Source organism: Lycium barbarum, chromosome 11, assembly GCF_019175385.1.
Source record: "Lycium barbarum isolate Lr01 chromosome 11, ASM1917538v2, whole genome shotgun sequence".
Taxonomy (NCBI): Eukaryota; Viridiplantae; Streptophyta; class Magnoliopsida; order Solanales; family Solanaceae; genus Lycium; species Lycium barbarum.
The window spans coordinates 23045271-23062798 of record NC_083347.1 but is presented as its reverse complement, the minus strand read 5'-3'; the positions used below and the strand labels follow the sequence as shown (position 1 = coordinate 23062798).

Sequence of the window (17528 nt, the reverse complement as noted above, 5' to 3'; positions counted from 1 at the left end):
TCATGTCAATATAATGTCAACCAAGTCACCTCCAAATTGCTACTGTATTTTGATTACTACTAAGCCTGGTATGATTTTCTTTTCAAGTTACGCGTTTTTACTTTGTTTGTCTTATAATTTTAAGGTTAACGAAGGAAAAAAAAAAACTCTACCTATCTGCATGTGCCCAACAAGAACCTAGCAAGTTCCGTGTCTATTAATTCTGATTACATTCGCTTATTTTGAGGTACTCCGATCAACATGCTTTTCACTGTGATAGTTCCAACTTCTGTTTTTAATTATAGTGTACACGTATTGATTAAAACTCTGCTTGGATAGTCGTTACCCGTGGTTTCATAATGTACAGTATTGTATTGTATAGTACCGTATTGTATCGTAGTGTATTGCATTAATGCAGGCAATGTTTGGATAGACTGTATGTTTATTGTAGTTTAATCACATTTTTATTGTTTGTTTTGATTTTATGATACTGCATAATAACATGTAAGTTTATTAAAATATCCTTAACCCTCATTAAAATATCCTTAACCCTTAATTACAAACTAGTTTATATATATTAATAAAATTAAGGTAAAGGATAAAACAGAAACTTTAAAAAATAAGTAGGTGATGGGTGATGGGGGTGGGGTGGGGGTGGGGTGGTGGAAGGGTGAGTGGTTGTGGGGTGGGGTGGGTGGCAGGGGCGGAGCTACACCCACCCAAGGGTGGTCAGATGAACACCCTTCGTCGGAAAAAAATTACGGGTATATAGGTTAAATCTAGATATTTCTGGTTATATGTTAACTGTTGAACATCCTTGACAAAGAAGAAAAAGATAGTCCAGCGGCTAAGGGTGTGCAGATTTTATTTAGAGGCGCGGGTTCGAGCCTCAGCTCCTGCAACTTGCTTACTTTTTCCCTTCTTTTTTTTTTCTCAACCCTCCCCTCACCTAAAAGTATGAACACTCTTGAAGAAAATCCTGGCTCCGCCACTGGTGGGTGGTATGGTGGGAGTTGGGTGGGTGGCGGAGGGTGGGGGGTTGGTGGGGTGGTTTGGGTGTGATGGAGGGGGTGGGGTTATAACAGGGATATGAAATAAGTAACTACCCAAAAACCACAAAATCCATGGTTATAAAAATTGAGCTTTTTCATAGTTATATAACAATAGAGTTACAACGCGTTTACAACACTATACAATATAATTTTCAGAACAACGAAAACAAACATGGTATCAAGGAAAACAATACAATAATGAACCATGGGAAACAACCATCCAAACAGGGGATAAGGTGTTGGACTTCAAATACAAGTTATTCCCATGTCTTATTTTGAACTGAAATTGATCTGGGTATGTTAATGTTGCCGATTTTGTAATGTGGTACTTTTGTTTTCTTACTCCGATGTTATAAGATTTAGAGTTTATGTCTGCGTATAAAAGGTAATCCGCGAAACTCTATTTAATAGAGTTGATCGGTAACCTAGAACTAAAATAAATGGTTAGTGACCTTCAACTTCTACTACAGGTTAAATTACAGTGTTAGTGCCAAAAATTCATTGTACCGTTAGTGTAAATAACTTAAATCGTAAGATAAATTACTTAGTTTTGGAATTAAGTTGGCCCCAGTATTGTTGGATATTCATATAGCAACCCCAACTAGTGTGGGATTGCAGCGTAGTTTATTGATTAATTGGTCAGTAATATTGTGGAGTAGTTATCTAACTTGCCTGATTTTAGTATAATGGATGTTAAAAACAAACAATTTCCCCCTAATGGTTGAATGGATATAGAAGATTCATATAGTGACCCCCACCAGAAGGGAGCCTTGGAGTAACATTAAAGTTGTCTCGGGATCCAGCTTTGGTTAGCCATTGCCTACTTAATATCCTCTGCGATACGACCCTTCCCAAAACACTGAGTGTTTGTGGGATACTTAGTGAAGCTGGCTGCTCTTATATAGCGACCTGGCTAGTTTGGAGTTGAGGTTTAGTTGATTAATTGATTGACTTGATAAATGTGTCATTGGGTAATGGATTTATAATTTGCTACATATTGTTAGTAAATAAGTATATAGTTGGCCTCCTGATAAACGAGATTGATTCATTTGTTTATATAATTATACTTTGTTTTCTTAATTTGGAATCAGGGATTTGGAGGTTTGATATCGCTTGAATTGTTCTTGGACTAGTACAATCAGTAGAAAGCAGAAGCAAAATTCAATGGGGAGAAAGCAGTCTACAGACCGTGAACAAGAGAGCCTTGAATCTTCCAAGCAGGGTGGTGGAGAAAAGTCAAAGAAGAAGAATCCGGTGATAGACGACGACGAATACGGTGTTGGGATGGAATCGTCTAATGAGACAATGGTTCAGGATGACAAAGTAGCAGAGAGTAGTAAGAAGAAAGGTAAGAAGGGCAAAAAGTTCAGGGGTCGAGATGACGATGGCGAAGACAAAAGTGTTCTGAGAGAGGAGGATGACGAGCAAAACAAGTCAAAGGAGAAGAGTGTGGTTATTGACGATGATGATTACTCTATCGAGACTGAAATATCTGATGAGCCTAGGGTTCAGGAAGAGGAAGTAGCACCAGGACTGGCATTTGGAAAGAAAAAAGGTACTACTAAAAAGTGGAAAAAGGTTGGAGCGACTACGTCTAGTTATGCAGTACTAGGAGAGAACAATGATGATGAAGACAGGCCAGGTTTGTCAAGGAATAGTGGCCAAGAGGTTGAAAGTGTTGCCTCCGTTACTGGAAAAGTAAAGAATTTGAAGCGGGGGAACAGCAGTGCAAGTTTGTTTACAACATCTGTGTTTCACACTATTGATGATGAGGATAAGAAAGCTGGACAGCTGTCCAAGGAAGATGAAGAACCAGCCATTTCCTTTATCCGTAAAGTTCATGGCATTTCTCTTAGTGCTAATCTTCTTGACGAACAAAATGATGCAGACGCAGAAGCAATGGAAGAAGATGACATACCAGAAATTATTTTTTTAGGTAAAAAGAAGTCATCTACGAAAAAGAATAATAATGCATTCAGCAGAATGGATACGGATGTTGGAAATGACTCAGCTGATGTTGTTGATCAAGACCAAGCTAGTGTATGGGTTAATCGTGAAGAAGCTGATGATAATAGAGGCAAAAATCAGGCAACAGATGTGTCGGAAGCTTCAAAGAACAAAACCAAGAAAAAAAAGAGTGGGCATACTCTTCAAGAAGATGAGGATGAAATTGACAAAATTCTGGCAGAGCTTGGTGAACGGCCAACAGCCTGTGCTCCCTCTCTGTCTGTAGTGAAAATGCAGGTGCACGCTGAGTCAAAAGAAGCAGTTGAGGAAGGAGCTGTCGAGTCTACTTCGAAGAAGAAGAAAAATAAGAAGAAGGAGACGGAAAAGGAGAAAAAGGCAGCTGCGGCATCTGTCTCAAGGATGGAGGAAAAACAGGAAGAAACAAAGAATGATACAAAAGGAAAACTGGTAGATAAAAAACAGTCGAAGCAGGTTAGGGAGATGCAAGAGAGACCTAAAAAAATGAAGGAAGCTGAAGAAAGGAAGAAGAAGGAAGAGGAAGAACGCCTTCGCCTGGAAGAACAAGAAAGACTTGCGGAGGAGAAGAAGCGCTTGAAAAAGGAGAGGGAAAAGGAAAAGCTCTTGAAAAAGAGACAGTAAGGGAATTGCTTACTGGAAAGCAAAAGGAAGAAGCTCGAAGATTAGAAGCAATTTCTCGCTAGGGACGGGGCTTTGACACTCTCAGCTGAGGAGAGCAGAAAAGAGGCAACCAAACGGCCCATTTACCAAACAAAGAAGTCAAAGCCACAAGCTCAGGCTAACGACAAAGCCAAGGAAGAGTCCGTTGAAAGCACACAAGTGCAAGAGAATCAGCAGGAGTTTGTCTCTGAGGTTGATTCAATGGAAACTGAGAAGGTTGAGGATACAGATTCAGTTATAGAGGAGAGGTCAGAAGTAGCTGATGCTGAAGAAAACGGAGTTGACGATGAGGAATGGGATGCGAAAAGTTGGGATGATGCCAATCTTAATCTGCCTGGAAAGAGTGCTTTTGAACATGAAGAGATAGATTAAGATCCCCAACCTATCGTTAAGAAAGAGATTATCCTACCACTGCCGTGCAGAGAAATATAGCAGAAAAAAGGTAAATCGGGAATACCTTCTGCTAGCCCAAGATCGTTAACTAAGATCAGAAGTTCAACTAAAGAAGAGGAATCTATGGAAAGGAAAAGTTTACTTGAATTAGCTTGTATTGGTAGTATTATCTTACAATTGGAGTTGGTTACAAATGACTAAGGCCACCCCTATTTATATTTGTGTATGGATGGTTCTAGAAATACTTCTAGATACATCCATTAGAAAAATCTAGTCATCTTTATCTCCTACCACTACTCTAGAATATCTTGATATTATTCTAGATACAAAAGGATCTAGATAATTCTATCCTCAACTATAAATATCTAAGTGTCTAGAATTTCTAGACACTTCCTAATACAATATATATCAAAGATATTACATTATAACTTTCTAGAAACTCTTCTAAATATCTATGATATTTATTCTTCCAAAAAATTAACTTTAATTTTTCACACTCCCCTTTAAAGTAATTTTTTGGAAGCTATCCTGAACTTGTCGTGGAAGAACCCAGACGAAGCTTTTGAGCGTGCCATGGTGAAGATCTCAACAATATTTTCTCAACACTTCTTCCTTCTTCAAATGATGATGATTTTCCGCTAATAATTGGGCCTCCAAAGAAACATGAATATGTCTTGATAACATTCTCATCTCTGTTACGGCCACTTGACACTATTTCTTTTTGGCCTTTGCAAACCACGTGAATCATCTTCATGCTAAATTTCACATTCTTGAGTTTCCAGACTCCCCCTTTATCTTAGCTCCTTCACAATTGTGTTATCTGGAGAAGCACCAGAGTCGGTGACGATCTGACCATAAATTTCCTTCAAAGCCTCATTACCAGCATAGGATCCACCACTAGATTCCCTTTCCAGCTCCTCAATAAATTGTTTGGCACCTTCAGAGCTTCCAAAAATCATACCATTTGTGTCTCCATATGAAATTGAGCCTTCAATGTCAACCTCTTACTTTATTTGACCGTCGGCTTCTCCATCGGCTTCCAGTACTTGATCTGAGCTAGTGATTGACTATGATATGGCAGATGATTGATCAGAGACTTCAACTTCCACTACAACTCCCTCAATGCTTTCTCCAGAATGGTCACCATTGTCATATATAGTTTCAGAAACTTCATGCTTAGGATCTACTTCAACATCCTCCACGTCCAGACCTTGATTACCAGTTTCAGCATCTGGTTCGTTGATTACCTCAACAGCAGCTACCACATCACTAGTTTGAATGTCTTTGAAATCTGCTTGCTTTTTGTTGATGACACCAATGCCTTCCTTCTCCACGTAATGGACCGTATTATCTCTTGAATCCATGATCCAGTCTCTTTTGAAATTGAAGGAAGCCAGGGCGTCTACTGCTCGAGTCTCAGCTATAAAGCACCTTTCCCAGTCTTCTTCTTTTTCTTCTTCTTCAGAAGCTTTCTCGGTTTGTGCCATGTTGCTTTCTTTGGCTCGGCAAAATCTTTTTATGTGTCCTACTTCACCACATCGGTAACATTTAATATACTTCTTACCATAATTAGAAGACTCCTCCTTCTGTCTTGGCGAGCTTGAACCCTCTTGGAATTGAGAATATGCCGTCTCTCTTGAGCCATTTTGCTTTTGCCTTACTTTAAGAATCCTTCGGTTAGTTGCAAGAGCATTTCCTTCCCCTTCTTTGATCGACACACCAGCCATCTGTTTGGCTAGTAGCTCATGTGATGACAACAAATTCTCAAACTCCTCTAAGGATGGTTGTTGAGCCCATCCTTGAATTGATGTAACAAAAGGAATATATTCTGACTTCAAACCACGAATGATAATTCTTCTCATTCGTGCTTCAGAGATAGCCTCATCGGGGTTTAATAATGAGATCTCTGAACATAAGTTCTTAATCTTCAAGAAATATTCGGCAATTGAAAGATTACCTTGAGTGGTGTTCGCCAATTCATTCTCCAATATTTGAAGCCGGGTTTCATCTTTCTTGTTCAACAAACGATCAAGGGTCCTCCAAATTTCATGAGCTGATTTGCACCTTATAATATGATCAAACAAGTTATGTGAGATGGACCTCTTTAGGATGAATTCTGCCTTCGCATTAATCTGCTTCCACTTCTTGTATGCACTGCTATTTTCTAGTCCGTCAATAGGACTTGGTGAACTACCATTAACAACATCCCACAAATCCTCTCCCACAAGGTATGACTTCATACATGTCTTCCATACCTTGTAATTGGACTGATGCAACAACTCCATCCCCAGTCCATTAACACGGCCGCTTAAATCCATTTAGAGAAACCAGTTAAATCTACCACTAACCCGATCTTGAAACAAAATCTAGAAACCAACCTGCGGCTATGGCTCGGATACCATGTAGAGAAATATAGCAGAAGAAAGGTAAATCGGGAAGACCTTCTGCTAGCCCAAGATCGTTAACTAAGATTAAAAGATTCAACTAAAGAAGAGGAATCTATGGAAAGGAAAAGTTTACTTGAATTGGCTTGTATTGGTAGTATTAGCTTACAATTGGAGTTGGTTACAAATGACTAAGGCCACCCTATTTATACTTGTGTAGGGATGGTTCTAGAAATACTTCTAGATATATCTATTAGAAAAATCTAGTCATTTTTATCTCCTACCACTACTCTAGAATATCTTGATATTATTCTAGATACAAAAGGATCTAGATAATTCTATCCTCAACTATAAATATCTAAGTGCCTAGAATTTCTAGACATTTCCTAATACAATATATATCAAAGATATTACATTATAACTTTCTAGAAAGTCTTCTAAATATCTATGATATTTATTCTTCCAAAAAATTAACTTTAATTTTTCACATGCCGGCTGCTGCCAAGTCTGTAATTCCTACTCAAAAAGCTGCTCCAACTATCCCTGAGAATGCTGGAAGTAAGAAGAGAGACCCTGAAGTTAGGGTTTCAGAAGAAACTGGTGGCCAAAGTGATCAATACAATCTTCGGTCTCCCATTTGCTGTATCATGGGCCATGTTGATACTGGTAAAACCAAGCTTCTTGACTGCATACGAGGCACTAATGTTCAAGAAGGTGAAGCTGGAGGGATCACGCAACAGATAGGTGCAACTTATTTTCCGGCTGAGAATATACGCGAGGGAACTACGGAACTGAAAGCAGATGCCAATCTAAAGGTCCCTGGATTGTTGGTCATTGACACACCTGGACTTGAATCTTTCACTAATCTGCGTTCTCGAGGTTCAGGTTTATGTGATATTGCAGTTTTGGTTGTAGACATTATGCACGGGTTAGAACCGCAGACAATCGAGTCACTTAATCTTCTAAAGATGAGGAATACAAACTTTATTGTTGCTTTGAACAAGATGAGGTTTATTAGAGGTTGATGGTTTTATTTTGAATTTTGATTATATTATTTTCTTTATACTTTTTATTTTATATTTTATGTTACTCAATGCAGGTAGATAGGCTTTATGGATGGAAAGCGTGCTGCAATGCACCTATTGTGAAGACGATGAAGAAACAGTCCAAAGATGTTCAGTTTGACTTTCATGAGAGGCTTACTCAGGTTACTTATTACAGTTGTTGTCTCAATTCAATGTTTCCTTTCTATGTGCAGCATCATCTTAACCAGACTATATCATTTGTTGCAGATTGTAACCGAGTTCAAGGAACAGGGTATAAATACAGAAATATACTATAAAAACAAAGATATGGGAAAGGATACTTTTAGCATTGTACCAACTAGTGCAATCAGGTGCCTGTTTGTAGACTTTCCCCCATTTTTTCTTTTGCTCGGTTACATTCTTTGGAATCCTATGATACTGTTTAATTTAGCTAATTAGTTTTATGACTCTGGACTCGATGTGACAGTGGTGAAGGGATTCCAGACTTATTGTTATTACTGGTCCAATGGACAGCAAAGACTGTGGTTGAGAGACTTACATACAGCAATGAAGTCTAAGTATGATTTCACATACCATCATCATTTTACTTACATGTGACTATGAATATGTTATGATTAATTGTTGTCACTTTTCTGCAGTGTACTGTTTTGGAGATTAAGGTTGTTGAAGATCATGGAACAACCATTGATGTGATATTGGTCAATGGTGTGCTCCATGAAGGAGATCAAATAGTAGTTTGTGGCATGCAGGTAAGCTTCTATTATTTCTATGTTGTGCCAGTGGCGGAGCAAGGATTTTAACAAAGGGGGTTCAAAAATATAAAGAAGCAGATAAATGAAGAAGCCAAGGGGTTTCAATATCTACTATATATACATAAAAAGTAATTTTCACCTTGTATATACCGTATAATTTTTCGCCGGAAGAACCCCCTTGGCCCTTACTGGCTCCGCCCCTGTTGTGGTAAGATTCCTTGGGTAATTATATGAATGTTTGATGTTAAAAAATTTCTTCTTTCTCTATTTTTTTTTGTAGGGCCCTATTGTCACCTCAATCCGAGCGCTATTGACGCCTGACCCAATGAAGGAACTTCGAGTAAAGGTAGGAAACTGTGAGAAATAAAGAAGAAAAATGTTATTGAAATTGTGTATTCTACACTATTACACTGAGCCCTATTTATAGACACTACATTATAATCTTTTTCCACGTAGGACACTATATACAATCCTATTCCTATTCTAACAGAAACTATGTGGTTCTTTATGCATTTTCAATTGGTTTCTTTTTTATTTGAGATATGCTTTAGCCTCAGTTCAACTCCTTATATAATTTGACAGTCAATATATGACCTAGCTGTTTGTCATGTTTGAACTATCAAAGGAAAGAGTGGGAAACTGGAGGGGGTCATTTGGGGGACGGTGGTTAATAGAAAATCCGGGATGCTATTTTTTTATGAAGAGAGTCGGGTCCTTCTTTTTAAACTGCAATTGAATCTTTTTTTTTTCTTTTTGCTTGACCCTATGTGTTCGAGTCAGTTGGTGTTGGGTCCATCCCCTTATTTTGAGGAAGAAAACATCTCCCTCATTTTAAGGAAGAAAACATCTCCCTTGTTTTGAGGAAGAAAATATATTCTTTGTATTTGGCAAATTGTCAAGTGCTTGCTTGAGTCACTAATGACATCAATAGGTTCATTTCATCCCTATAAATAGGGAAGCTTTCTCATTTGCTAGACACACCAAAAATTGAAGAAGACAACACATCCCAAAGAGAGAAAATCTAAGAGAAATACTCTTAGTGAAAGGCCTAAATAAGAGAAGGTTTTTTGAGAGAATTTTTTTTTTAGTAAAAAAATTCTTGAGTGAAATTGAGATTGGGGTTGTGAGGTTGAGTGTTGTAAACACTTGTAATATTTCTTCTTTAATAAGATCTGCAGCAGCAACGTGGACGTAGCTCTCACATTGAGGGTGAACCACTATAAATCTGTGTGTGCTATTTATTCTTCGCTTACATCACGGCGTAAGTAGGTTCTGTCTAAGGAGGTTGGTATTTAAGTGGTCCAGCTGTGACCCTCCAATCTTTCCTGGGAACCTGCTTACAAAGGTCGGATTTGGGATTCAAATCCTAACAACTGGTATTAGAGCAACAAGTTGTGTTGTGATTTAGAAACGATGGGAGGCGAAGATGGTACGACGCACGGCATCGGTAAATTCGATGGTATGGATTTTGCATTCTGGAGAATGCAAATTGAAGATTATTTATATGGCAGAAAGCTTCATGAACCTCTGAGTCCGAAACCAGAGGAGATGAAGCAAGCAGATTGGGATCTCCTCGACAGACAAGTTCTGGGAGTCATTCGGCTGACGCTGTCGAAGAACGTTGCTCACAACGTGGCAAAAGAGAAGACCACCACAGATATGATGAAGGTATTGTTTGACATGTATGAGAAACCTTCGGCAAATAATAAGGTATTTCTCATGAAGAAACTATTTCATCTAAAGATGATGGAAAATGCTCATGTTGCTACACACGTAAATGAATTCAATACCATTGTAAATCAATTGTCATCGGTAAAAATTGATTTCGATGATGAAGTGCAAGCTCTAATTTTGTTGGCATCCCTACCAAATAGCTGGGAGCCAACGAGAGCAGCGGTTAGTAATTCTGTCGGCAGTGACAAACTAAAGTTCAACGATGTTAGGGATCGTATCCTTGTTGAGGAGGTGCGCAGGACAGATTCTGGAGAGGCATCGACGAGTTCTGCTTTTAATGTTGAAAACAGAAGCAGAAATTATGACAGAAACTACAACCGAAATAGGGGCAGATTGAAGTCAAGGAATGGCAGGGGTCAATCCAGACCAGGACGAACACTTGAGTGTTGGAACTGTGGAAAACCAGGTCACCTCAAGAAGAGCTACAAGGCGCCAAAGAAGGAGGACAACAAGGGGGCTGGAATCAACGCTGCTACGAAAGACATTGGCGATGTGTTGTTGCTATCGGTTGACAGCCCGATAGACTCTTGGGTGCTTGACTCAGGAGCATCCTTTCATACCACCCCACATCATGATATAATGACAAACTACGTGGCTGGGAATCTCGGCAAAGTTTATTTAGCCGATGGAGAGCCGCTAGACGTTGTTGGCACGGGAGACATTAATTTGAAGATGTCAAATGGATCCTCATGGAAGATTACAAAAGTTAGACATGTTCCAAAGCTGATGCGAAACCTGATCTCAGTAGGTCAGCTTGATGATGAGGGATATGATCTCAACTTTGATAATGGGTCTTGGAAGGTAGCGAAAGGTGCTATGGTAGTTGGCCGAGGAAAGAAAATTGACACTCTCTACATGACGACTAGCTGTCGTGATACTGTTGCTGTGGTTGACAACACAAAGAAGACAGATTTGTGGCATTGTCGGCTAGGGCATATCAACCAGAAAGGGGATGAAGCTGTTGGTGACAAATGGCTTAATTCCGGAGCTGAAGACGTTGGACCTTCATACGTGTGAGAGTTGCATTCTCGGAAAACAAAAACGAGTAAGCTTCTCAAATGCAGACAGGGAGTTGAAGGTCGAGAAGTTGGAATTGGTGCACACAGACGTGTGGGGACCTACCACTGTCCCCTCTCTTGGAGGATCACACTACTACGTGACCTTCATTGATGATTCAACCAGGAAGGTATGGGTTTACTTTATGAAAAATAAATCCGATGTGTTTAGTGTATTCAAAAGATGGAAAGCCATGGTCGAGAATGAAACAAACCTCAAGTTGAAGTGTTTGAGGTCCGACAATGGCGGAGAATACACCGATGGTGATTTCAAACGGTACTGTGCCGATAATGGGATCAAGATGATGAAGACTATTCCTGGAACGCCGCAACAAAATGGAATAGCCGAAAGAATGAACTGAACGTTGAACGAGCGTGCTCGGAGTATGAGATTACACTCTGGACTGCCCAAGACATTCTAGGCAGATGCAGTCAATACCTCGGCCTTCTTAATTAACCGAGGACCGTCAGTTCCCTTGGATTTCAGAATTCCAGAAGAAGTCTGGAGTGGCAAGAAGGTAAATCTTTCATTTCTGAAAGTGTTCGGCTTCTTATCATATGTTCATAATGATGATACGGCTAGAAGCAAGCTTGATCCAAAATCAAAGAAGTGTTACTTTATTGGCTATGGTGACACCGAACTTGGTTACCGATTTTGGGATGAACAAAATCGGAAGATCATCCGAAGCAGGAATGTTGTCTTCAACGAAGAGGTACTGTACAAAGACAAGTTGCAAAAAAATTCAGAATGTCAGGACAAGGAATCGGAAATAGTCAATTTGAGGGACTTCCCGACACCTGAGCCGCAGCCAGGTACAGCCGAGGCAGAGGAACAAACAATCCGAGAAGGTGCTGATGAAAGTGCTGATTCTGAAACAAATAAACAGACGCCAATCACAGAACTGCGTAAATCATCCAGGACCAGGAAGCCGATTCACAGGTACTCTCCATCCCTCAACTACATTCTACTCACTGATAGAGGGGAGCCGGAATGTTATGAAGAAGCAATGCAAGTCGATGAATCGACCAAGTGGGAGCTGGCAATGAAAGATGAGATGGATTCACTATCGGCAAATCATACATGGGAGTTAGCCGAGTTGCCAAAGGATAAGAGGGCATTGCAAAACAAATGGGTTTATTGGATAAAGGAAGAACCCAATGGAAGCAAGCGTTATAAAGCAAGACTGGTTGCAAAGGGATTTCAACAGAAAGAAGGCATCGACTATACGGAGATCTTCTCTCCCGTAGTCAAGATAGTGACTATCAGAACTGTTCTTGGACTGGTAGCAAAGGAAAATCTACAGCCAAAGGATAAGAGGGCATTGCAAAACAAATGGGTTTATTGGATAAAGGAAGAACCCAATGGAAGCAGGTGTTATAAAGCAAGGCTGGTTGCAAAGGGATTTCAACAGAAAGAAGGCATCGACTATACGGAGATCTTCTCTCCCGTAGTCAAGATAGTGACTATCAGAACTGTTCTTGGACTGGTAGCAAAGGAAAATCTACATTTGCAACCGATGGACGTGAAAACTGCATTTCTTCATGGTGATCTAGACGAGGAAATCTACATGCGACAGCCGGAGGGATTCAAAGTCAAAGGAAAGGAGAATCTGGTGTGCAAACTTCAAAAGAGTCTGTACGGACTAAAATAGGCTCCAAGACAGTGGTATTTAAAGTTTGACAACTTTATGAAGAAAGCTGATTTTTCAAGGTGCGAGGCATAGCACTGTTGTTACTTCAAGAAATTTGAAGACTCGTACATGATACTGCTACTCAATGTCGACGACATGCTAATCGTAGGAGCAAACCTACAGGAGATTGATCGGTTGAAAAAAGGATTATCGGAAGAGTTTGCAATGAAGGATTTGGGAGCTGCAAAACAAATCCTTGGGATGAGAATCGACCGAAGCAAGGAGGGCATCAAACTCTCACAAGAAGAATATGTAAAGAAAGTTATCAAAAGGTTCAACATGCATGATGCCAAGCCAGTCAGCACTCCCTTGGCTGGACACTTTCAGTTGTCAAAGGATCAGTCGTCGACAACCGAAGATGAGAAGAAGCAGATGGACAAGATACCTTATGCATCTGCAATCGGTAGTCTTATGTATGCAATGATATGTACAAGGCCAGACATTGCACATGCAGTGGGAGTTGTCAGCCGATTTATGAGCAATCCGGGAAAGCAACACTGGGAGGCTGTGAAGTGGATATTCAGATATCTGAAAGGCAGCTCGAGTTCAGCTCTGTATTTCCGAAAATCAGAAACAGGATTGCAAGGGTATGTTGATGCTGACAACGGTGGTGATGTTGATAGCAGAAAGAGCACATCCAGCTATGTTTACACCTTCGGAGGTACTGCAATCTCTTGGGTTTCCAAGTTGCAAAAGATAGTAGCTCTCTCTAGTTGTGAGGCTGAGTACGTTGTTGTGACGGAGGCCACAAAGGAAATGATGTGGCTACAATCTTTTCTGCGGGAATTGGATCAGGACCATGAGGGAAGTGTGCTATATTGTGATAGCCAAAGTGCCATTCATTTGGAAAAGAACCCGGTCTACTATGCTCGAACGAAGCACATACAACTCCGGTACCATTTCATTATATCAGCTTTGGAAGATGGAGCGTTAGTGCTTGAGAAGATCGCAGAGAGTCAAAATCCAGCAGACATGCTGACAAAGGCAGTGACGATAGACAAACTAAAGTTATGTTCAGCTTCAGTTGGCCTGCACGAAGTATGAAACTAGGAAAGAGCTGCTGCATCGATCAAAGTGTGAAGACAAATTAAAATTAGCCTTCAAGTGGGAGATTTGTTGGGTCCATCCCCTTATTTTGAGGAAGAAAACATCTCCCTCATTTTAAGGAAGAAAACATCTCCCTTGTTTTGAGGAAGAAAACATATTCTTTGTATTTGGCAAATTGTCAAGTGCTTGCTTGAGTCACTAATGACATCAATAGGTTCATCTCATCCCTATAAATAGGGAAGCTTTCTCATTTGCTAGACACACCAAAACTTGAAGAAGACAACACATCCCAAAGAGAGAAAAATCTAAGAGAAATACTCTTAGTGAAAGACCTAAGTAAGAGAAGGTTTTTTGAGAGAATTTTTTTTTAGTAAAAAAATTCTTGAGTGAAATTGAGATTGGGGTTGTGAGGTTGAGTGTTGTAAACACTTGTAATATTTCTTCTTTAATAAGATCTGCAGCAGTAACGTGGACGTAGCTCTCACATTGAGGGTGGACCACTATAAATCTGTGTGTGCTATTTATTTTTCGCTTACATCACGGCGTAAGTAGGTTCTGTTTAAGGAGGTTGGTATTTAAGTGGTCCAGCTGTGACCCTCCAATCTTTCCTCGGAACCTGCTTACAAAGGTCGGATTTGGGATTCAAATCCTAACAGTTGGGAGATGGGGGTTAATAGAAAATTCAGGACCCTATTTTTTTATGAAGAGAATCGGCTCCTTCCTTTTATACTACAATTGAATCTTTTTTTTCCTTTTTGCTTGACCCTATGTGTTCCTCCGAAATAGTATTGCTGGCGCAATTGTTGTGCTTTACTTGTGAAAAATTGTTTGAAGATGTTTAAACAATAGAAATTTCCATCATGACTTGTTTCGTCATTTGGTACACTGGTTTAGAGTTCATGCTAGTAATATTTGGACTTGGTGTCTCAAGATCTTCTTGGTGCCAAATTTACAACGATTCAGCTAAATGTGGCAAATCAAAAGTAGAAAGTTGACTATATTACAGATGGTTTGTCTCAAGTTAGAGATGCTCGATCCAGTATCCATTTATTCTATTTAAACTTTCAGAGCTTGGGATATAAGTCTGTACGTTTTTTGTGTAGGTTGATCTTTGCTATGTCTTAATATATTTTTCAGCACCTTTAACTTTGTAGTGCATGGAACACTAAAAACCTCTCAAGAACGAAGTCATCTGCTTGATGTTTAATTTCCATATGACTTATGAAGGATTTTATTTCCTGGTAATTTTCTTATTCAGGGGTCATATGAGCATCATAAAGAAATCAAGGCTGCACAAGGGATAAAGATTAATACTTCTTTCTGTTTTAAGGTATGCTTATTTTTGTCACATTTATAGCTTGGAATGTATATTGGGGTAGAAAGTTGGTACAGAGGCAAGCATGTTAAAAGATAATTTTTTGCATAAAAATGATGCCTGTAATTTGAAATTGCTGTTGTTTACGAAATTAGGATTAGATGATATTGTATTTTGGAGCCTAAGTTTCTTTCTTTTTTAAAACAGAAAAAATGACATTTTTCACCTCGGATAATCTGAGGAGGTGATAGCGCTCGCAATAGCAGAAGAACATTCATATTATAATTCTAGGGGTTGCAATTAATACGAAAATACTGTATGTGACAACAATCAGAGAATTGTTGCACACAATCAATTGGCAACGAAAGGAGTTGGTTAAAGTTAACACATGCAACAGTGTAGTAATTCGAATTCCTTAATAATAATCGAACAATGAAGAAGCCTATGAAACTCAACCTAAATCCTACTCGCATTCTTGTGCAGGGGCTTGAGCATGCGATTGCTGGGACTAGTTTATATGTTGTGGGGCCCCATGATGACGTGGTGGACATCAAAGAAGTAGATATGGAAGATATGAGGTCGGTGATGAGCAGGATCGATAAATGTGGGGAGGGCATTTATGTTCAAGCTTCTACGCTCGGATCATTAGAAGCTTTACTTGAATTTTTGAAGACCCCTGAAGTAAGCATACCTGTCAGTGGAATTGGCATAGGCCTTGTGCACAAAATGGATGTCATGGAAGCTAGTGTCATGCTTGAGAAGAAGAAAGAGTATGCAACAATCTTGGCCTTTGATGTGAGAGTAACACAAGAAGCTCGGGAACTTGCAGATGAAGTTGGTGTCAAAAATTTTACGGCTGATATTATTTATCACCTGTTCTACCAGTTTAAGGCCTATATTAGCAATCTCAAGGAAGAAAAAAAGAAGGAAGTCGCTGAAGAAGTAGTCTTCCCCTGTGTGCTCAAGATCATACCTAATTGTGTTTTCAACAAGAAGGATCCAATTGTTTTAGGAGTTGAAGTTCTGGACGGCATTGCCAAGGTATTAACTATTGCTGCTTTATATGGTTCAGGACTCTCGTTCATCAAACACGCACAAAAAAAGAAACAAATCAGAGAATCTCTGAATATCTTAATAGAAAAATATTAGCTTGTCCATGAAATGTGGTTATATCAGTAGGTCAATATGAACAAAGAATAAGCAATTTATACTTCCATTGGGTTGGGAAAGGGATCTTGCATGCTTATATTCATAACGGTTTCTCTGCATTTCTTCCGAAGAGGTAGCCTGGGACCTTGATTAAATTAGCACTTAACAAGTTATAGCAGTCGAGAGTTTGCATTTTCCTAATAATATGCATAAGGTTCGGTCACATCTGTATTTGTTTTTTTCTTTGTTAAAGTGTGCTCAAATGCTATTTTTCTTATCAATCTTCATTCTTAGAATGTGGATGCTTCTTAATGTTCTAGTCCTCATTGTGGTTAACTTAATGTGAATAGGTCGGAACTCCAATTTGCATTCAACAGTCTCCTAGATATTGGTCGAATTGCATCCATAAAGAACAACGATAAGCCTGTTGACTCTGCCAGGAAAGGCCAGAATGTGTCTATTAAGGTATGAAGCCACATGTTGGCTAATATTTATGGGCGTAAAGAATGTGGTAAGAATTGAGATACTGGTAGTTTCTGTTAGTTGCCAGAGTCATATCAGTTGCGCCAGCAATTGATCAAATGTTTATGCATATGATCTGGCCTTAAATTGCAGATAGTTGGATCTAACACTGAGGAGCAACAGAAGATGTTTGGCAGGCATTTTGAAATCGAAGATGAGCTTGTTAGCAAAATCTCAAGAAGATCTATTGACATTCTCAAGACCAACTTCTGGGTACGTAAAGTTACTTCGTTTCACTGTGAATTAAACTCCCTTTCACTCGATTGTTGCTCCCTTTTGTTCGGGCTAACTTTCCGATGCTGTCTATAAAACTTTACCGAAAGACTTGTCCATTGAAGATTGGAAGCTAGTAAAGATAATGAAGGACTTGTTCAAGATACAATGAGACTTCTTCTCAAAGCTTTTTTGCAAGTAGCTATACTGTTCATTTTACTGCTCTAAGTTCACTTGTACATCTGAGTTCACACTAGTTTAATTTGGAGGAGCAGCTTTGATTTTTTTTAGATTATGGAAGCGTATGGGCAGAACCATCAAAGGAAAAATTAGTAGATCTTTTTGTCCTGGCTATTTTAACTGCAGCAGTTTACTAAATCTGGAAAGCCAGAAATGAAGCACTCTGGCATCTTCAGTTTCCTTGGCAATGTTGATAATGCACAAGCGGCAGAATAGGAAAGCAATAGACTGGATATAGAGTTTGTACAGATAGGCAAACATATTTTCTTTTACAATTTTATTTTGACAGTTTCGCAGCTAACTTCTATTT

At 39.3% G+C, this 17528-nt stretch overlaps 1 pseudogene; it reads left to right on the top strand.

Moving 5' to 3' along the window:
- Positions 1–2258: 2258 nt before the first annotated feature.
- Positions 2259–17159, top strand: LOC132617805 (eukaryotic translation initiation factor 5B-like; annotated as a pseudogene).
- The last annotated feature ends 369 nt before the right edge of the window (positions 17160–17528 follow it).